The sequence below is a fragment of the Microtus oregoni genome, unplaced genomic scaffold (genome assembly GCF_018167655.1).
Source record: "Microtus oregoni isolate MIOR12 unplaced genomic scaffold, Mior012 000134F_ref0000037, whole genome shotgun sequence".
Lineage (NCBI taxonomy): Eukaryota > Metazoa > Chordata > Mammalia > Rodentia > Cricetidae > Microtus > Microtus oregoni.
In genome coordinates, this window is record NW_024544778.1 from 1,208,803 (window position 1) to 1,224,491 (window position 15,689).

Genomic DNA, 15,689 nt, shown 5'->3' on the forward strand with positions numbered 1-15,689 from the left:
ACAAGAAGCCTCCAGAAGCTCTTGGGACAGCTAACCTAGCAGCAGTGAACAAGAGAAACCCTTTCTGAAACAAAACGGAAGATGACCAGGAATAAGAAATGGCTTATTCTGGAGCCAAATTATGAGCGATTGTGGCCCTGGCACACAAATTAAAGCTTCCGCAGTTCTGTGTCCCGAGATGGCAGTGGTTCTGTAAACTGTTTGTAGGAACAGAAGTTCCCCATTGGCAGAAACATCAGATAGGTGGACTATGGTGAAGTGGAGAAATCTCTGCTTTAGGTTTCAAATGCTGTGTGAGGACACCCAAGCTTGGTGAAAGCTCGAGGTCTGTTCAGACATTCCAGAGGGATCTGCCTGTTATCCACAGAGTTAATCACAGGCTGGCAAGGGTGGCTAAGGGCTTTAAGAGACTGAACTAGCTCGAGGTATTTGGCCTGCAGTTCTAACGACTTTACGATCACTTCAGTTCCCAGTGTTGGGCAAGGCTCATGGAGGCGTGGCTTCCATTTGAAAACTTGACTTTACAGCTTCCTGTCAGCCAAGATTCACAATTTGTGCATATGGAGGCCAAATGTTATTGCAGGTCCCTCATTGCTAGGAAGGCTCATTCCTAGGGTCTGATGTAGATGAGGCTGAGGAAACAGCAAAGCGGTTTTGAGAGAAGGAGAGTAGCTGTGCAAGTCACCAGATGTCTTCCAGGGTGCCGGACATCACTGTGGGTGTCTGGGATTGAGCCACCTCTGAGCCCTCTCTCTGACAAGTGTCCTTATGTATTTTTAAAAGATGGAATACCTTTACTAGATTAGTCAAGAGATTCAGTATTTACTATGAATGGTAAAACTCATTCTTTCCATAAAGTAGAACCTTTTTTATCCCCCAAATATAACTTCTTTATTGACTCTTTGGGAGTTTCACATCATTTACCCCAATTCTGCTTACTTTTGGGTCCCCCCATATCCTCCTCTCATCCCTGCCATGGCCCCCAACAAAAGAAAACAAAACAAAACAAAGCAAACAAACAAAAGCAAAAAACAAACAAAAACCCCAAAACAAAACAAAACAAAACAACAACGGAAAAAAAAATCTCTTTTCTGCCTTTCTATCTCCTCTTCATTCATCCTGGTGGCATTGGAGGGTCACACAGTACATCCCTTTGTCCTGTCAGCTTTACTGGCAAATGTTCATTACAGTGAGCCACTGGCCTGGTTCAAGGCCTCTGGTTTCTGGGACACCATCCTCACTGGATCCTCATGGGAACTCTTCTGGGGTATCCTGTGGCTGCCCCAAGTCTTGGAGACCTTGCAGGTTTTGTTCCACAGGACCAGTCCCTTCATGAGCTCTAGCAGGTCCTAGATGGGGTAGACACTAAGGTGAGGCAAGCCAAGGCCCAGCTGTGGACCTGGGTGGTAGCCAAACTGGTCAGTCAGGGCCGCTGGAGCCATCCAGCTCAGGGTGAGGGGGCGGAGCCAGCTCCAGCTCCCCCCCATGCATTTTCTCAGGGTCTGTTCAGCCTCACCTGTGGTGAGGGGTGGGGGCTATCTCTCCTGAGTGGTGGCCTGGCTCCCTTGCTGTAGTGTCTAGCCAGAGGCAAGGCCAGCTTCTCCAGGACCAGCAAAGGGCGGGGCTGGCTCAGCATGGCCCTCTGATTTCATTCTGCAGGGTTCCTAAGGCCTCCTGTGGTGACACAGGCCACAGACATCAACACAGACCCCAGCTGCAGCTGGACTACGGACCCAGATATGGCCTGCGGCAGCAGCTTGAACCCAGACAACATCCTGGCTCTGGGTAGAAGGAATGGCCCCTCAGGTGGGAATGGTCCTGGCGGCTACCGGACACCCCCAAGGTGTCAAGTTGTGGCCCCAAGCCTGGGTCTTCATGTGACCTTTGGTGGCAATGCAGAACCCTGGCCAAGGTAGGACCATGGACCCAGACATGGCCATTATCAGCAGCTGAGTCTGGACATCACCACTGCCCCTGTGGGGTATGGCCCTTGATCTCTGGTGTCTCTCTGTACGGCCTTCGATGGTAACAGGTGCATGGGACATCAGCACAGATCCTGGCTGCAGTAAGGTCACTGACCCTGGCATGGCCCTCAGCTACAGCTCTGGCCCGGATGACACTGAGTAGCAGCACAGGCCACTCAAATCTGGATGCTTCCTAGTCCTTGGACACCAACCTGGATTCAGGGTCTGACCCCGGGAATCCTCGCGGCTATCGGTGGCAATAGGAGCTACACACATCAGTCTGGACCCTGGCCACTGTAGGGCCACAGACCCAGACATGGCCCTCAGCAGCCGCCTGGGCTCAGATGACACCATGGCCCCAGGTGGCAGCACAGGCCACCCATATATGTATGGCCCCTGCTGTGGCATACCCCCAGACTCCAACCAAGCCACAGGCTCTGGCCTAGATTCTATATAGGTCCTAGTGGCAACCTGGGACACAGACTTTAACACAGACCCTTTCAGCAATTCGGCCTGGTCAACATCCTAGCCCCAAGTGTAGCCCCAGCCATTTAGATCAGTATGGTTCTTATAGCAGCATGGTCCCTGGACACCACAGATTGCAACTTACCCCCAGGCTTCATGTGTCCTTTGGTGGCACCGTGGGACAGGGGCACCAACATAGACCTCGGCTACAGTAGGACCACGGACCCAGACATGGTCCTCGGCACAGCCTAGGACTGATTGTCACCATGGCGTCACCATGGCCCAGGTGGCGGCAAAAGCCGCCCGATCAGTACGGCCCCAGCGGCAGCGTGGCTTGTGGACCCAAACATGGTCTCAGGAGGGCCTAGCCCACTGGAATCAGCATGGGAGTCAACGGTAACAGGAGCTAAGGACATCAACAGAGACCCTGGCTACTGCAGGACCGGGGATCCAGACATGGCCCTGGGCAGCCGCCCAGCCTGGACATCACCAGGGCCCTGGGTGGCAACCTCCCCGCTCAGTCCACTCCTCACCGACTTCACCGTGGCCCCAGGTGACCATCAGGGCTCCGCTATCTGGCCACTCCTCACAGTCGTCATCTTTTTCCTTTCTGCATCTTTCCGCAGAGCGCGAACCATCTCACGTCTCTCTTTTTCCCGTTTACCCGTCATATATCTCCTTATCATAACAAGGAGCACATGGCAGGCAGGCCCATGGCTGTCTTCAGACAGCCGGAGCCTTGAGGACCTGAGCTGCCTAGATCTGGACTGAGCGGAACGGCACCGGGCAGGGATCCCATTACGTATTTTAAAAACTAGATCGACTATATGCTTCCCTATATATCTAACAAGGTTTTTTTTTTAATTCTATAGATATGTGTGGGGATTTTTTTGGTATGGAGTATTTAAAATAATCAATTATTCTTTACATTTAGATTTTTTTCCTTTTGACGATTTTACCGTACAGCTATAATTTTGTGTGGAATGACTGGCTCTAAGTTTTAGGAAAGAATGGTCTTAAATATTTAAATTATTTTAACACTTATTTATCGATAATACTTCACTGGGTTTTATTAGTCTATAAAATTAGTGTTCCAGGAGAAATCATATAACTTGACAATATTATTTTTAATTCCCTTTTAAGAAAATCGTCTTTTCCTGTGTTCCAAGTATTTTTACTGACATATAAAAACAAAAGCTGGCCATGTCAGAAATGAGGATTAATAAGCTTTGTGGGCACAACAAAATGTTATCTTTTGTACAAGTCAAAAAGGGAAATAGAATTCTAATGGAGTTGAAGTAATAGTAACCATTTCCTTTTTAGTATCAAACTACAAGTATTGTTAAATTAATTTTTTAATCCTGGCTAAGAGCAATATATGAAAATTTATTTGTTTTTGATTTTCTTATTTTGTTTTTGTTATTGTTTATTCTGGGTTTTTTTTCAAGACAGGGTTTCTCTGTTGCTTTGGAGCCTGTTTTGGAACTCGCTCTGTAGACCAGGCTGGTCTCAAACTCACAGAGATCCACCTGCCTCTGCCTCCCGAGTGGTGGGATTAAAGGCGTGCACCGCCGCCTCCTGGCTGCTATTTTGGATTCTTAAAGACAAGGTCTCTTTACAGAGTCTTGACTCTCCTAGATATAGAACAGGGTGGCCTCAAACTCACAGAGATCCACCTGCGTCTGCCTCCTGAATGCTGGGATTAAAGGTGTGTACCATATCCAGCCTAGTACAATTTAAATATTCTACCATGGATAGTGTTATCATCAGATACTAATTCATTTTATGAACTATAGTTTGGGTATTTCTCCAACACCATGTTTGCCTGAATTCCACCAGGTCACACCATGATAATAGGGGACTAAACCTCTGAAAATAAAAGCCACCCCAATTAACTGTTGGTACCAGGGACTAGGGTATTGCTGTAAAAGGTCTGATCATGTTTTTGTTTGGAGGGATTTGGACTTTGGTACTTTAGCTTAGGAAAGCAGGAACACTTTAAGCACTGCCTAATGGGCCATACTATTAGAAGCATGGCAGACAGGTGCTGAGTGATTTGAACTGTGCAGGGCTGGCTCAAGAGGTTTCAGAGGAGAAGAATTTTAATACATTGCCTAGAGATCATTCTAGTGATATTTTGGTGACAGAAGTGGCTGGTTTTGACCCTTGTCTGACGATGTAGTGATATGAATAGTAAAGCCGTTGTGTCTGGCTTTGAGAGAAATGTTTCAGCAAAGCCTTTGCTGTGTTTGAGTTAATCAGCAGAGGCGGAGAAATTGTTTTGAGACTGTTGAAACCTTAAAGAACTGTTTCTCTGCAGAGTCTGCACTTGGTGCTGTCAGAGAGAGAGAGGGTTTGCAGCTGCACCGACCTTGGTCCTAAGACACGTCTCACAGACCTGGAGTTCTTACCTTTGATTATAGCTTGCTTAGTTGAAAAGACAGTTTGAAGCTGAAGATCACACCTTGATCCTATGTCATTTAGCAGGCTTAAATGCTTGGTACAAGGTTGACAAATTGGGAAAGAGGTTTGAGTCATTTATTAAAATTATATAAGGCCCAAAAGAAGACTTCGTCGATTTTTTTTTTTTTAAAGATTGACTTCATCTGTAAGTAGAATAGTACCAGATCCAGGAGTCAGACAAGTATTAACTGAATCATTGGCTCTTGAAAATGCTAATTCAGAATGCATAACAGTGATTAAATCTTTAAAGGAAAGATCAGCCAGTAGATGAATGGATAAGAAATACAGCTGATACTGGATTTCACAATTATGATGCAACTTTGAGAGAAGTAAATTCTAAAAGTTTTTTTTTTATTTTTTATTTTTATTTTTTGAGACAGGGTTTCTCCGTAGCTTTTTGGTTCCTGTCCTGGAACTAGCTCTTGTAGACCAGGCTGGCCTCAAACTCACAGAGATCCGCCTGCCTCTGCCTCCCGAGTGCTGGGATTAAAGGTGTGTGCCACCACCGCCCAGCTTAATTTCTAAAAGTTTTAAGAAAAATTAAATGTCAGATATTTTACTTATGGTAAACAAAGTCATTTGAAAAGGGATTATAGGCAAGGTGTTCCTAGAAACAATAGTTTTTCTACAAAGAATCCAAACAGAAGGCCCCAGCCTTCTGGAATATGCAGAAGGATAGGGCAAAGACCAGCATTGGATTAATGAGCACAGATCAACAAAGCACAGGCAAGGTAACTTTTGCCATTGGGAAACACCTTAGAGGGCCTATCATGTGCCCCAATATCAAATTTTATCCCGGCCAGCGGGATGCGAACTGTGGTCCCTGATAAACCTAGGGGAGAGGAATGAAAGGACAAGAGACACGAGAAATGACGGCAAGACAGGATTTCTGATCAAACCGTCCAGTTTATTATTTCCTCTGAAGCTGTTATACAGCAAACGGGCAAAGTGGGGGAGGGAAGGGTGTCAGGAAACTCCGGTCTGCTGGAATTCAGGTCCCCAGCTGATGATTGTTGACTAACAAAGGAAAATGCTAATGAGTTCCAGAGCCTGGTGCCTGCAGGACTCTGCTAGGAGATGAGATGCCAGGTTGATTTCCTAGACCCTGCAGAGAGGATAGAGGTAAATATTTTTTCTTAACTTGTGAGCTTAAGATGGCTGTAAACAAAATGCAGATCTCAAAATACAGGCCTTTGCTTCCGGCATGTCGGCCCTTTTTAAGGATTAGAATGAGGCGGGTTAAAGGTCATCAGGCAGACGACCGGGCTTTAACCAGTGTATGTGTGGGGGGGAACAGAGGCCCGATCCTCCCATGTTTAATTGGTGGGGGAAAATTCTTTCCAACTTAGTGGAAGAATTTTCCTTTCAGAGTTACAGATGTCTTTTTGGGGAGGAAAGGGTCTAGGTTTTTATGCCAACACCTCTGGACATCAACCTCTATGCAATCAGGCATGTTCCTCAGGAGACCCAGAGACAGAATGCATGGTCCTCTCCCTGCAGTGCTTTGCCTCCCACCCCTTTTGCTGGTGCCCATGCCTATTGTGGACAGACACACGTATCTCTGGGTTTTATGTGGCTCCTATAGGAGACTCGTTCTCAGGGGGCTCTTCTAGCCCTCGATCAGCCAGATCAAGCTGGCTGAATGGGCTTGGATGCCACCTGTTAGCAAATAAACCTAGTGAGTCTATTAAGGGCCCACAGTTCAAAAGTCATCAATAATAAAAATCCTAAAAGGAAGCCGGGCGATGGTGGAGCACACCTTTAATCCCAGCACTCGGGAGGCAGAGGCAGGCGGATCTCTATGAGTTCAAGACCAGCCTGATCTACAGAGCTAGTTCCAGGACAGGCTCCAAAGCCACAGAGAAATCCTGTCTCGAAAAACCAAAAAAAAAAAAAAAAAAAAAAAAAAAAAAAAAATCCTAAAAGGGGTCCCGAAAGGGAAGGTAAGAGGGTGGTGACCCAGGGGAAACCATCCCTCCTCTTGCTCTCTCTACTTTTTTTTTTACGCTCTAATCCTTTCCTGACCTTAGCAAAACGGTCTCTAACTATCCCAGTGTGATCAGTATAGAAACATTTTTTGCCCCAAAAATGGACTATGGATATTTTCTTTTGTTTAAAAGAAAAGAAGGGGAAGTGATGCGGGAGAATTGTCTGTATTCTGTCAATCATATTTTAAATAAACGCTGATTGGCCAGGCAGGAAGTATAGGCAGGTCAACCAGACAGGAAGTAGAGGCAGGGCAATAAGAACAGGAGAATTCAGGGAAAGAGAAAGCCCATTCCTCCCAGTCCAGCCCAGCCCATCGAAGAAACAACAAGTGACCTACCCTGCTGTGAAAGGTACCAGCCATATGGCTAGCACAGATAAGAACAATGGTTAATATAAGCTACAAGAGCTAATAAGAAGCCTGAGCTAATGGACCAATCAGTTTATGATCTTATGGAGACTTCTGTGTGATTTTCTCTGGGACTAAATGGCTAGGGAACTGGGTGGGACAGAAACTTCAATGAGCCCGGCCCTCAATGTTACAAAATTTGGTTTACTAATTCCCTGTCAGCATTGGGGAAACTCATTTGCAGAGCAATTAAAAGACTTAATGCCTGTCTGTTAAAAACAACAATGCAGGGCTGGAGAGATGGCTCAGAGGTTAAGAGCATTGCCTGCTCTTCCAAAGGTCCTGAGTTCAATTCCCAGCAACCACATGGTGGCTCACAACCATCTGTAATAGGGTCTGGTGCCCTCTTCTGGCCTGCAGGTATGCACACAGACAGAATATTGTATACATAATAAACAAATAAATAAATATAAAAAAAAAACAACAATGCTTTGGATGTGATCAAAGACAGAACAGCTTTAGCAGATAAAAGAAAAAGTTCAGGAGAGACCAGAAACAAGTATTTTGGCAAACTGCTGTAAATGATCAGAGACCAAAGCTAAAAATACAAATAAATGGCATTTAAATTGAAGGCTTAGTAGACATAGGAGCAGATATTACAATAATTTACCAAAATCTTGGCATTCTTTTCAGGAGGCAAATGTTTAACCGGGGATTGGAATGTTATCTAGGGTAAGACAAAGTTCAAGACAGGTCAAGAGTTTATGGGCAGAAAGGCAGATAGGAAAATTAAACCCATATGTGGCTAACATAGCAATTAAATTATGGGCATGTGATTTGTTACAGCAATGGAAAATACAAATTAACATTCCTCCAATCTCAGAAACAAACCATAAAATAAAGAATATTTCTGTGCCAGGCAGTGGTGGTGCACGCCTTTAATCCCAGCACTCAAGAGGCAGAGTCAGGTGGATCTCTATGAGTTTGAAGCCATCCTGGTCTACAAAGCTAGTTCCAGGACAGCCAGGCCTGTTACACAGAGAAACCCTGTCTCAAAAAAACCAAAAAAAGGTACCATTGGGAAAGTCTTTCACAAGAAATGTTAAGCAGCCCTACCTTGTGTTAATATTTTATAAAATAGCCATTAAAAATAATTTGTAAACAGTTTCCTCAATCTATAATTTATCACTATGTGGAGAATAACTTACTGTCTGATTCAGAAGCAGATGTCTGAGAAAAAATGTTTGATGAAGCAAACATTTTGGGGATTGCAAATTGCTCCTGAAAAAATACAAAGAGGAGATTCTATTAATCATTTAGAATATAAGATAGGCTTACAGAAAATTCAACCATAAAATGTACAAATCAGGAGAAATCAATTACAAATGCTTAATGATTTTCAAAATTTGTTGGGGAAATATTAACTGGCTGCTGTCGTTCCTTTCTCATTAGCGTTAAGAAAATTCAAGGTTAATAAAGCATTATGTAATCTATTTCTGGGGCATTTTCCACCCCTTTCTGTTTGTTTAACATATCCTTTATAGTTTGATTTAATCTTTCTATAACTGCCTGACCTGTAGGATTGTGTGTTATACCTGTTATATGCTTGATATTATAATAAGCAAAAAACTGTTTCATTTTCCTAGAGGCATATGCTGGACCATTATCTGTCTTTATTTGTGCAGCAGAGAGACATTGGATAATGGAAAAGTCTTCTGAATTAAATCAACTGGTTTATTTCAAGGATGTGCTGACCTCACAATCGAAGTCAGGAGATGTGCTACATTGGGGAAGGGATTATTTTTTCCTGCAGTAATCTTTGAAGTTTCCAGCAAGAAGATGGGGCCCCACAACAACAACTCTACCTGGTTGATATAACATCATGATGCTGATAGCACTACTACAAGACCTGTTTGGGGTACCAGCTGCTCAATATGGTTCCAAGTTGGTTAGCTGAAATTGTGCACTTTTTTTTTAAACAACGTTCTGGCCAGACCTCCACCAAATACTCAGAGACTATTTGCAATTATACCAGACATGAATCTTGGAACTTAACCATCATTTTACTTTCACAGGATCCCATAGAAAGAACATCACCCCCATAACAGCTGGAAGTAATTCTAGAAGACGACACCTCCTCTCCCAACAAAGTTTTTCCTCAGGGTTAGGGCCATTTATGGGTTGATTGTAATTGGTATAGGGTTGGGGTTGGGGGGGAAATTTTATAGGCTCAGGGATCACTTTGGGAAAAAAAGGGAAAATTGGTTGGGATAATATATTGGTATGAGCTTACTCACACTAATCATAATAGTGAGAAATAGAATGAATACTTGTGAGTTATTATTTATAGACAATTACATTGGTATAGATTCTTGTATATTGATACAAACTTAAATTATATTGTACGCATGCATGCTTCTACCTCTGCTTAAGACATTTTTATATATTGATATATATTTATCATATTGTAATGTACATTTCTACCTCTGATCAAGATACTTATACATTGTTTACATTTTGAGGTCATTGTCCTTATTTGTTGCACAATTGTTTATTGTATAATATTCTAATATGAAGTCTTAGTCTTTAAGTTATACAGGTATTAAGGATTATAGATCAATAGTCATCTATGTTTGTCATACTTAAGCTAATCAGGTGTTCTTTAAATACATAGACATTATATTCTGCATAGATAGCTAATCTTCAACCACTTCAAAGAACTGTAGAATATGGCATTTAAATAATTTAGGGTTCTGTTGAAGTGAGACACTATTGCTCCTGGAAGCACTGATCTATTCCGGAGAGAATGTTGAGCACTGAAGACACTCCACTTGGAGCTTGTTTTCTTCTTGGCAAAACTGGCCTTTGGGCAAAGGAATGCCATGCCTCAACCACTGACTGACAAGATACATAGTATCTGGAAATGGATAAGCAGAACTGTCAAATCTTGCCAAGACAGGGCAGTTTTGAAAAATTTCCTGCCTTTGAAAATGATCTGTCAGTTATTCCAGGCCTTAGCCAAAGTTGGTTGCTTCAATGTTGCAAACGAGTCTTTGGGTAATTGCCCAGGTAGCCAGTTGTCTCTGTCATTTGTTGCACATTTTGGAAGTTACTTTATTGCACTTCCTGCTTATTCAAGTAATATTATTTCCCTTCTCGGATCTTCCATGGGGTTGAAGACTAGATAGTTGTAGGTACTTTCCTCTCATGACTTGGCCAAGTTATTTATTATACAAGACTTAAACTAGTTAGGATAGGATAATTATTAAATATATTTGTTCTTTTTGTATATAATTTTGTATTAGGCCTAGAACTCTCTTATTTATACAAAAGGGGGAGGTGCTGTAGGAAGTCTTACAGCTAGTGGTTACCTACACACTGGGGCGTGGCCTCTTATACTATATATGTTGATGCAGAGCATATGTCCGGCCTCTTTTCAGGCCTCTCCCTTTGTTCTGGTTGTGGATTTCAGTTTCTGATTTCCGTTCCACCAGAGGATTCTGCTTTGTTAGTTTACCCCTAAATAAATAACCATTTATTTCTCAATTCTGAGCTAGTGTGGGATTTCTTTTAAGCAACCATCTTCACTCTGGTATACTAGACAGTACATAATGGGGTCCTGGCACACTGAAGACCCACAGAATGTCACTGAGCCTAGGGCATTGCCTACTTCACTACCAGGACATGCTCACATGACGTGGCCAGTGTGCCGTTTGGGTTCATTGGATAATAGCATGGTGTAGTCTTAGCTGATTGGATGATATATGCCAGCAAACCTCTACATTAAACAAGATCTGCACCCCCATACAGCAGATTTCTGCATTAAACTAGGTTTGCAAACCATCGCTGGTCTCATGAGTCTGCTTCCTGGGGAACATTATGACCCTGTTGCCCTCAGCCCCCAAGCTGCCAGATCAATGCCCCACATCAGCTGAGGCTGAGAGAAATGGCTATGGTAGAAAAGAAATTACAACTGGGTGGTGGTGGTGGTGCACATCTTTAATCCCAGCACTTGTGAGGCAGAGGCAGGTGGATCTCTGTGAGTTTGAAGCCAGCCTGGTGTACAAGAGATAGTTCAGGACAGGCTCCAAAAGCTACAGAGAAACCCTGTCTTGAAAAACAAAGAAAGAGAGAGAGAAAGAGAGAGAGAGAAAGAAATTACAGGGGGCACACATGGATTCGGAGTTTTATTGTACCCTTGTCAGTACCGTTTATTCTTTCTCCTACAGGGATTCTTATGCAGAGAGAAGATAATATCTTAGAATGGATTTTGTTTTGTTTTTTTTTTCAAAGCACTGTTTCTCCATGTAGCCTTGACTATCCTCAAACTCACTCTGTAGACCAGGATGGCTTCGGACTCAGAGATCCGCCTGCTTCTGCCTCATAAGTGCTGGGATTAAAGGTGAGTGCCACCACCACCCAGCTAGAATGGATATTTTTACCACACAAAGTAAAAAAGTTAAAGACCTATGTAGAAAAGGTTTCTGAATTGGTTTGAAAGGAAAATGGAGACTTCATCAATCAGCAGGAACAGACACAGGAGAAATAAATTGTGGTTCCTTTTACTAATGCTGTGATTTCTGCATAATAAGCAGAAAATGAACATTGTAAAAGAGCTTGCAGTAATTTCTGTGGAGAGATTAGCAACAAATATTCCAAAAGTAAGAGACTTCAGTTTATAAAAAGAACCAATTGGATCTTCCCTTATATAATAAAAGGAGCACCAACTTCTGGAGCCCTTACATTCTATACTGATGCAAATAAATCATGAAAGGCAGGGTATAAGTCAGGAAAAATAAGTAAAGTGGCTCAAAGTCAAAATGAATCAGTTCAAAAGTCAGAATTATATGCTATTCCCATGGTATTATTAGATTTCCCAGAAACTTTAATATAGTCACTGACTCCCAAATATGCGGAAAGAGTTGTTTTACATATTGAAACTGCTGAACTTATTCCAGATGATTCAGAATTAACTTTGTAATTTATTCAGTTACAACAATAATTAAAATTAGAAATCATCCATTGTATAAAACACGTATCAGATCCAATATGGGTCTTCCAGGCCCTCTAGCACAAGGTAATGATGAAATTGATCAGTAATTAATAGGAAATGTGCTAGAAGACTCGGAATTTCATAAGAAACACATGTTAACAGCAAAGGTTTGAAAAAAGACTTCTGTCACTTGGCAACAAGCCAAGGAATTTATAAGGAAATGCCCTATTTGTTCTTTGTATAATCAAATGCTATTACCTGCAGGAAGTAGCCCAAAAGATACTTGAAGAAATGAAATTTGGAAAATGGATATGTTTCATTTTGCAGAGTTTGGAAAATTAAAATATGTGCAGCATACCATAGATACATATTCAGGATTTCAATGGGCAACTGCTTTAAGTTCTGAACAGTCTGATTCTGTAATAACACATTCTTTAGAAGTCATGACCATTATGTGGATACCTACACAAATTAATACTGACAATGTTCCAGCGTATGTCTCTGCCCTGTGGGAAGTCCAAGGCCCTCCCCGCTGCATCCAGGCCTAGAAAGCTTTGTATCCAAATAGACTAGGGTCCCAAAAGGCCAGTATGTGCAGTATAAATAAGTCCCAGTGCCTTTATCAATGGCTTCTCAGTCAGCCCCCATTGTCAGCCACATTCAGAGAGTCCGGTTTGATCACATGCTCATTCAGTCCCAGTCCAGCTGGATTTGATGAGCTCCCATTAGAACAGGCACACTGTCTCAGTGAGTGGACCAACCTAACCAATTCTTTTTAAATGAAAATAAACATTTATAGACAACCATTTTGGGAATTTGGGCATAGTTTTCTCCAAACTGCTTCCTGCTTTTTGTTGGCCAAAGTATTTTTAGGGTTTATATAGACCTTTGGCGGGGGTCTTGTTCCATTAAACCACATTAGCCTGGAAGGAATCCACAGACTCTCATTTCCTGTGGCAACAAAAGCAGAACCTCTTTTCCAAAGTAACATATGATTAGACTCAAATTTTGAAGTCAAGATACCTTTAGGTTAGTTTAACCTAGAAGCCTCCATAATCAAATGTCTCTCTGCAGTCAAAAAATTCAAAGAAAACAACAATAATATAGATAATTCAGACTCTCTGTATATTTATTTTATTTTTATGTGGCTTATTTTTTTTACTCCTTTAATCTATGACTGTCTGTTCTCTTTTATATTACTTTTACTGTCTGTTTAAAGACTTTACTTCTTTTTATAACTGTCTTTACTCTTTTTTCTCTCTCCCAAGCCTATGTACATTTTTTTTTTAAACACACTGTGTCTCATTTAGAGGTCTTTTATGTCTGAATCTGTCCTATTGTGTAGCTGAAATCCTTTTCTGGCAAGGAGCATTTTAAAACAGTAAGCAATGTGATTTCAGCAGCCCTGGATGTTGGCTCCACCTCTCTTGGCCTTTCAATATGGCAGAGGTACGTTTACTGCCAGCTCTAGGACCGCTGAGTGGGACCTGTGCTCGCCACTTCAACTCTGGGATGCACCGCAGAGCACACAAATCTTTTTTGTCTGTGTAAAAGCTAAATGTCACCGTGTCTGAGGGCTTGCTCTCCAGCCTGTGCACACCGAGCAGACCCAATCCAGCTGCTTGCCCAGGTGGTAGTGCTGAGTGGCAGGCTTGCTCTCAGCTACTTTCCTCCTAACCCCAAGCTGGCATGCAAGCACCCGGACCCCAAGTGTGTGGCTGGCCACACAGGTTAGCCCCAAACATATGGGCACCATTTTGTAGGCAGAGACTGCTCATTCATTTCCTGGCTGCCCAGCTGAATAGTTACATAGACGCTCTATTAATTACAATACAGTTTGGCCCTAGCTTAGGCATACTCTTAGGTAACTTTTTTTTTTTTTATCGTAAATGAACCCATTTCTATTAGTGTATGTATTGCCCTGAGGCTGTGGCCTACCAATAAGGTTTTCCTAGCATCTTTCTCCTTCAGCAGCTACATGGTGACTCTTTGACTCTGCCTATACTCCCTGTATATCTCTGTTTGGATTTCCCACCTGGGTATATTCTGCCCTGCCATAGGCCGAAGTAGCTTCTTTATTAACCAATAGTAATAAAATATATTCACAGCATACAGAAGGGAATCTGATATCAATCCCTCTATAGGGTTACTAGAAATACAGATCAAAATACAAAATGAATGTCTTTTGTGATCTAAAAATAAATACACTTTAACCTTGAATTCATATATACAAAGAGAAAGGGGAATATAGGTATTTTTATCCACACATAGCAAGGTATATTTAATTTCAAATTTTCAAAAAGAACATTAAAAGATAATACTTTTTTGTTGAAAAAAACCTTTTGCCATAACAAAGCTATCACATGCCAAAAAAGGAACTCCCCAAAGTTAGGGTTGGGGCAGAATTTTGTTTTTGTCTTTCCAAAAGAACAAAAACATTCAACTAAGGAATCTAAAGATCACTGGACAAATGAGACATTTGAAGAAGGACGAATAATCAGGAGAAAATGTCACAAAAAAGAGTAAATTGGGCTAATGGCATAACATAACTTTAAGATGGTAGAATTTTGTAAATCTTCCCAAATGCTTGTCTTTGCTGCTCTGTACAAATATAACAGGCAAATGGCCTTTTTGTGGTCCCAATTCAGTTAAAAATTTAAAGCTGGCTTTGGATTTAGAGTGTGGCTTTCTCCTTCTCTAAACCCAAGCATACTCTTTAAAGGAAAATCCAAAATCTCTGTTTCATGACAAAGGCACCACCTGGTACAGGACAGAAGCAAACCAAAATTAAGGAAATATTTTATTGCCGCTAATCTCATAATCCTTAGGTTTTCTTTTGAATCTTTAATACTTTTCTTAAGATGTAAATATTATCTCAAAATTCATAAGACTATTATGTATACATAAAACTTTTCTGTCTGGATATTAGTAGTCACACAGAGTACTAACTAATTTCAGAAATAAGCTTCATCTAGTTTTCCTGTATGTGCTTTCAGATTTGAGTCTGGAGCAGATACTTAGGAGCTAAGTTTGTTACCTCATATGGACTCAATAGACTGTGGTCCTCTAACCTTGCAGAGATCTTTTGTATATGGCAATTAAAATGTTTAAGTTTTCTGCAGTGAACCATACCATTCCTAACAGAGACCTTTGAAGTCTCCAAAAAGATGGGGCCCTGCAATGACAAGTCCCCCCAGACTGTGGTAACACCACTAAACTGGTAAACACCACCCAAAGATCTTTGTTGAACTACAAACTGCTCAGGACAACTTCAAAGCTGCTAGCTGAGAGGGTCCATTCTACTCCAGCCAGGACTTCGGTTAAGCCCTGCACTTTCCCATCACACAGAGACTGGACAACAAATGATACAGCTAGCCCTTCCAGGACTTAACTGTTATTCCAACTTTCTCAGGGTCCCCTAAAGATGCCATTGCTCCAGACAAGAGGAATTAATTTAAGAGCACAATGC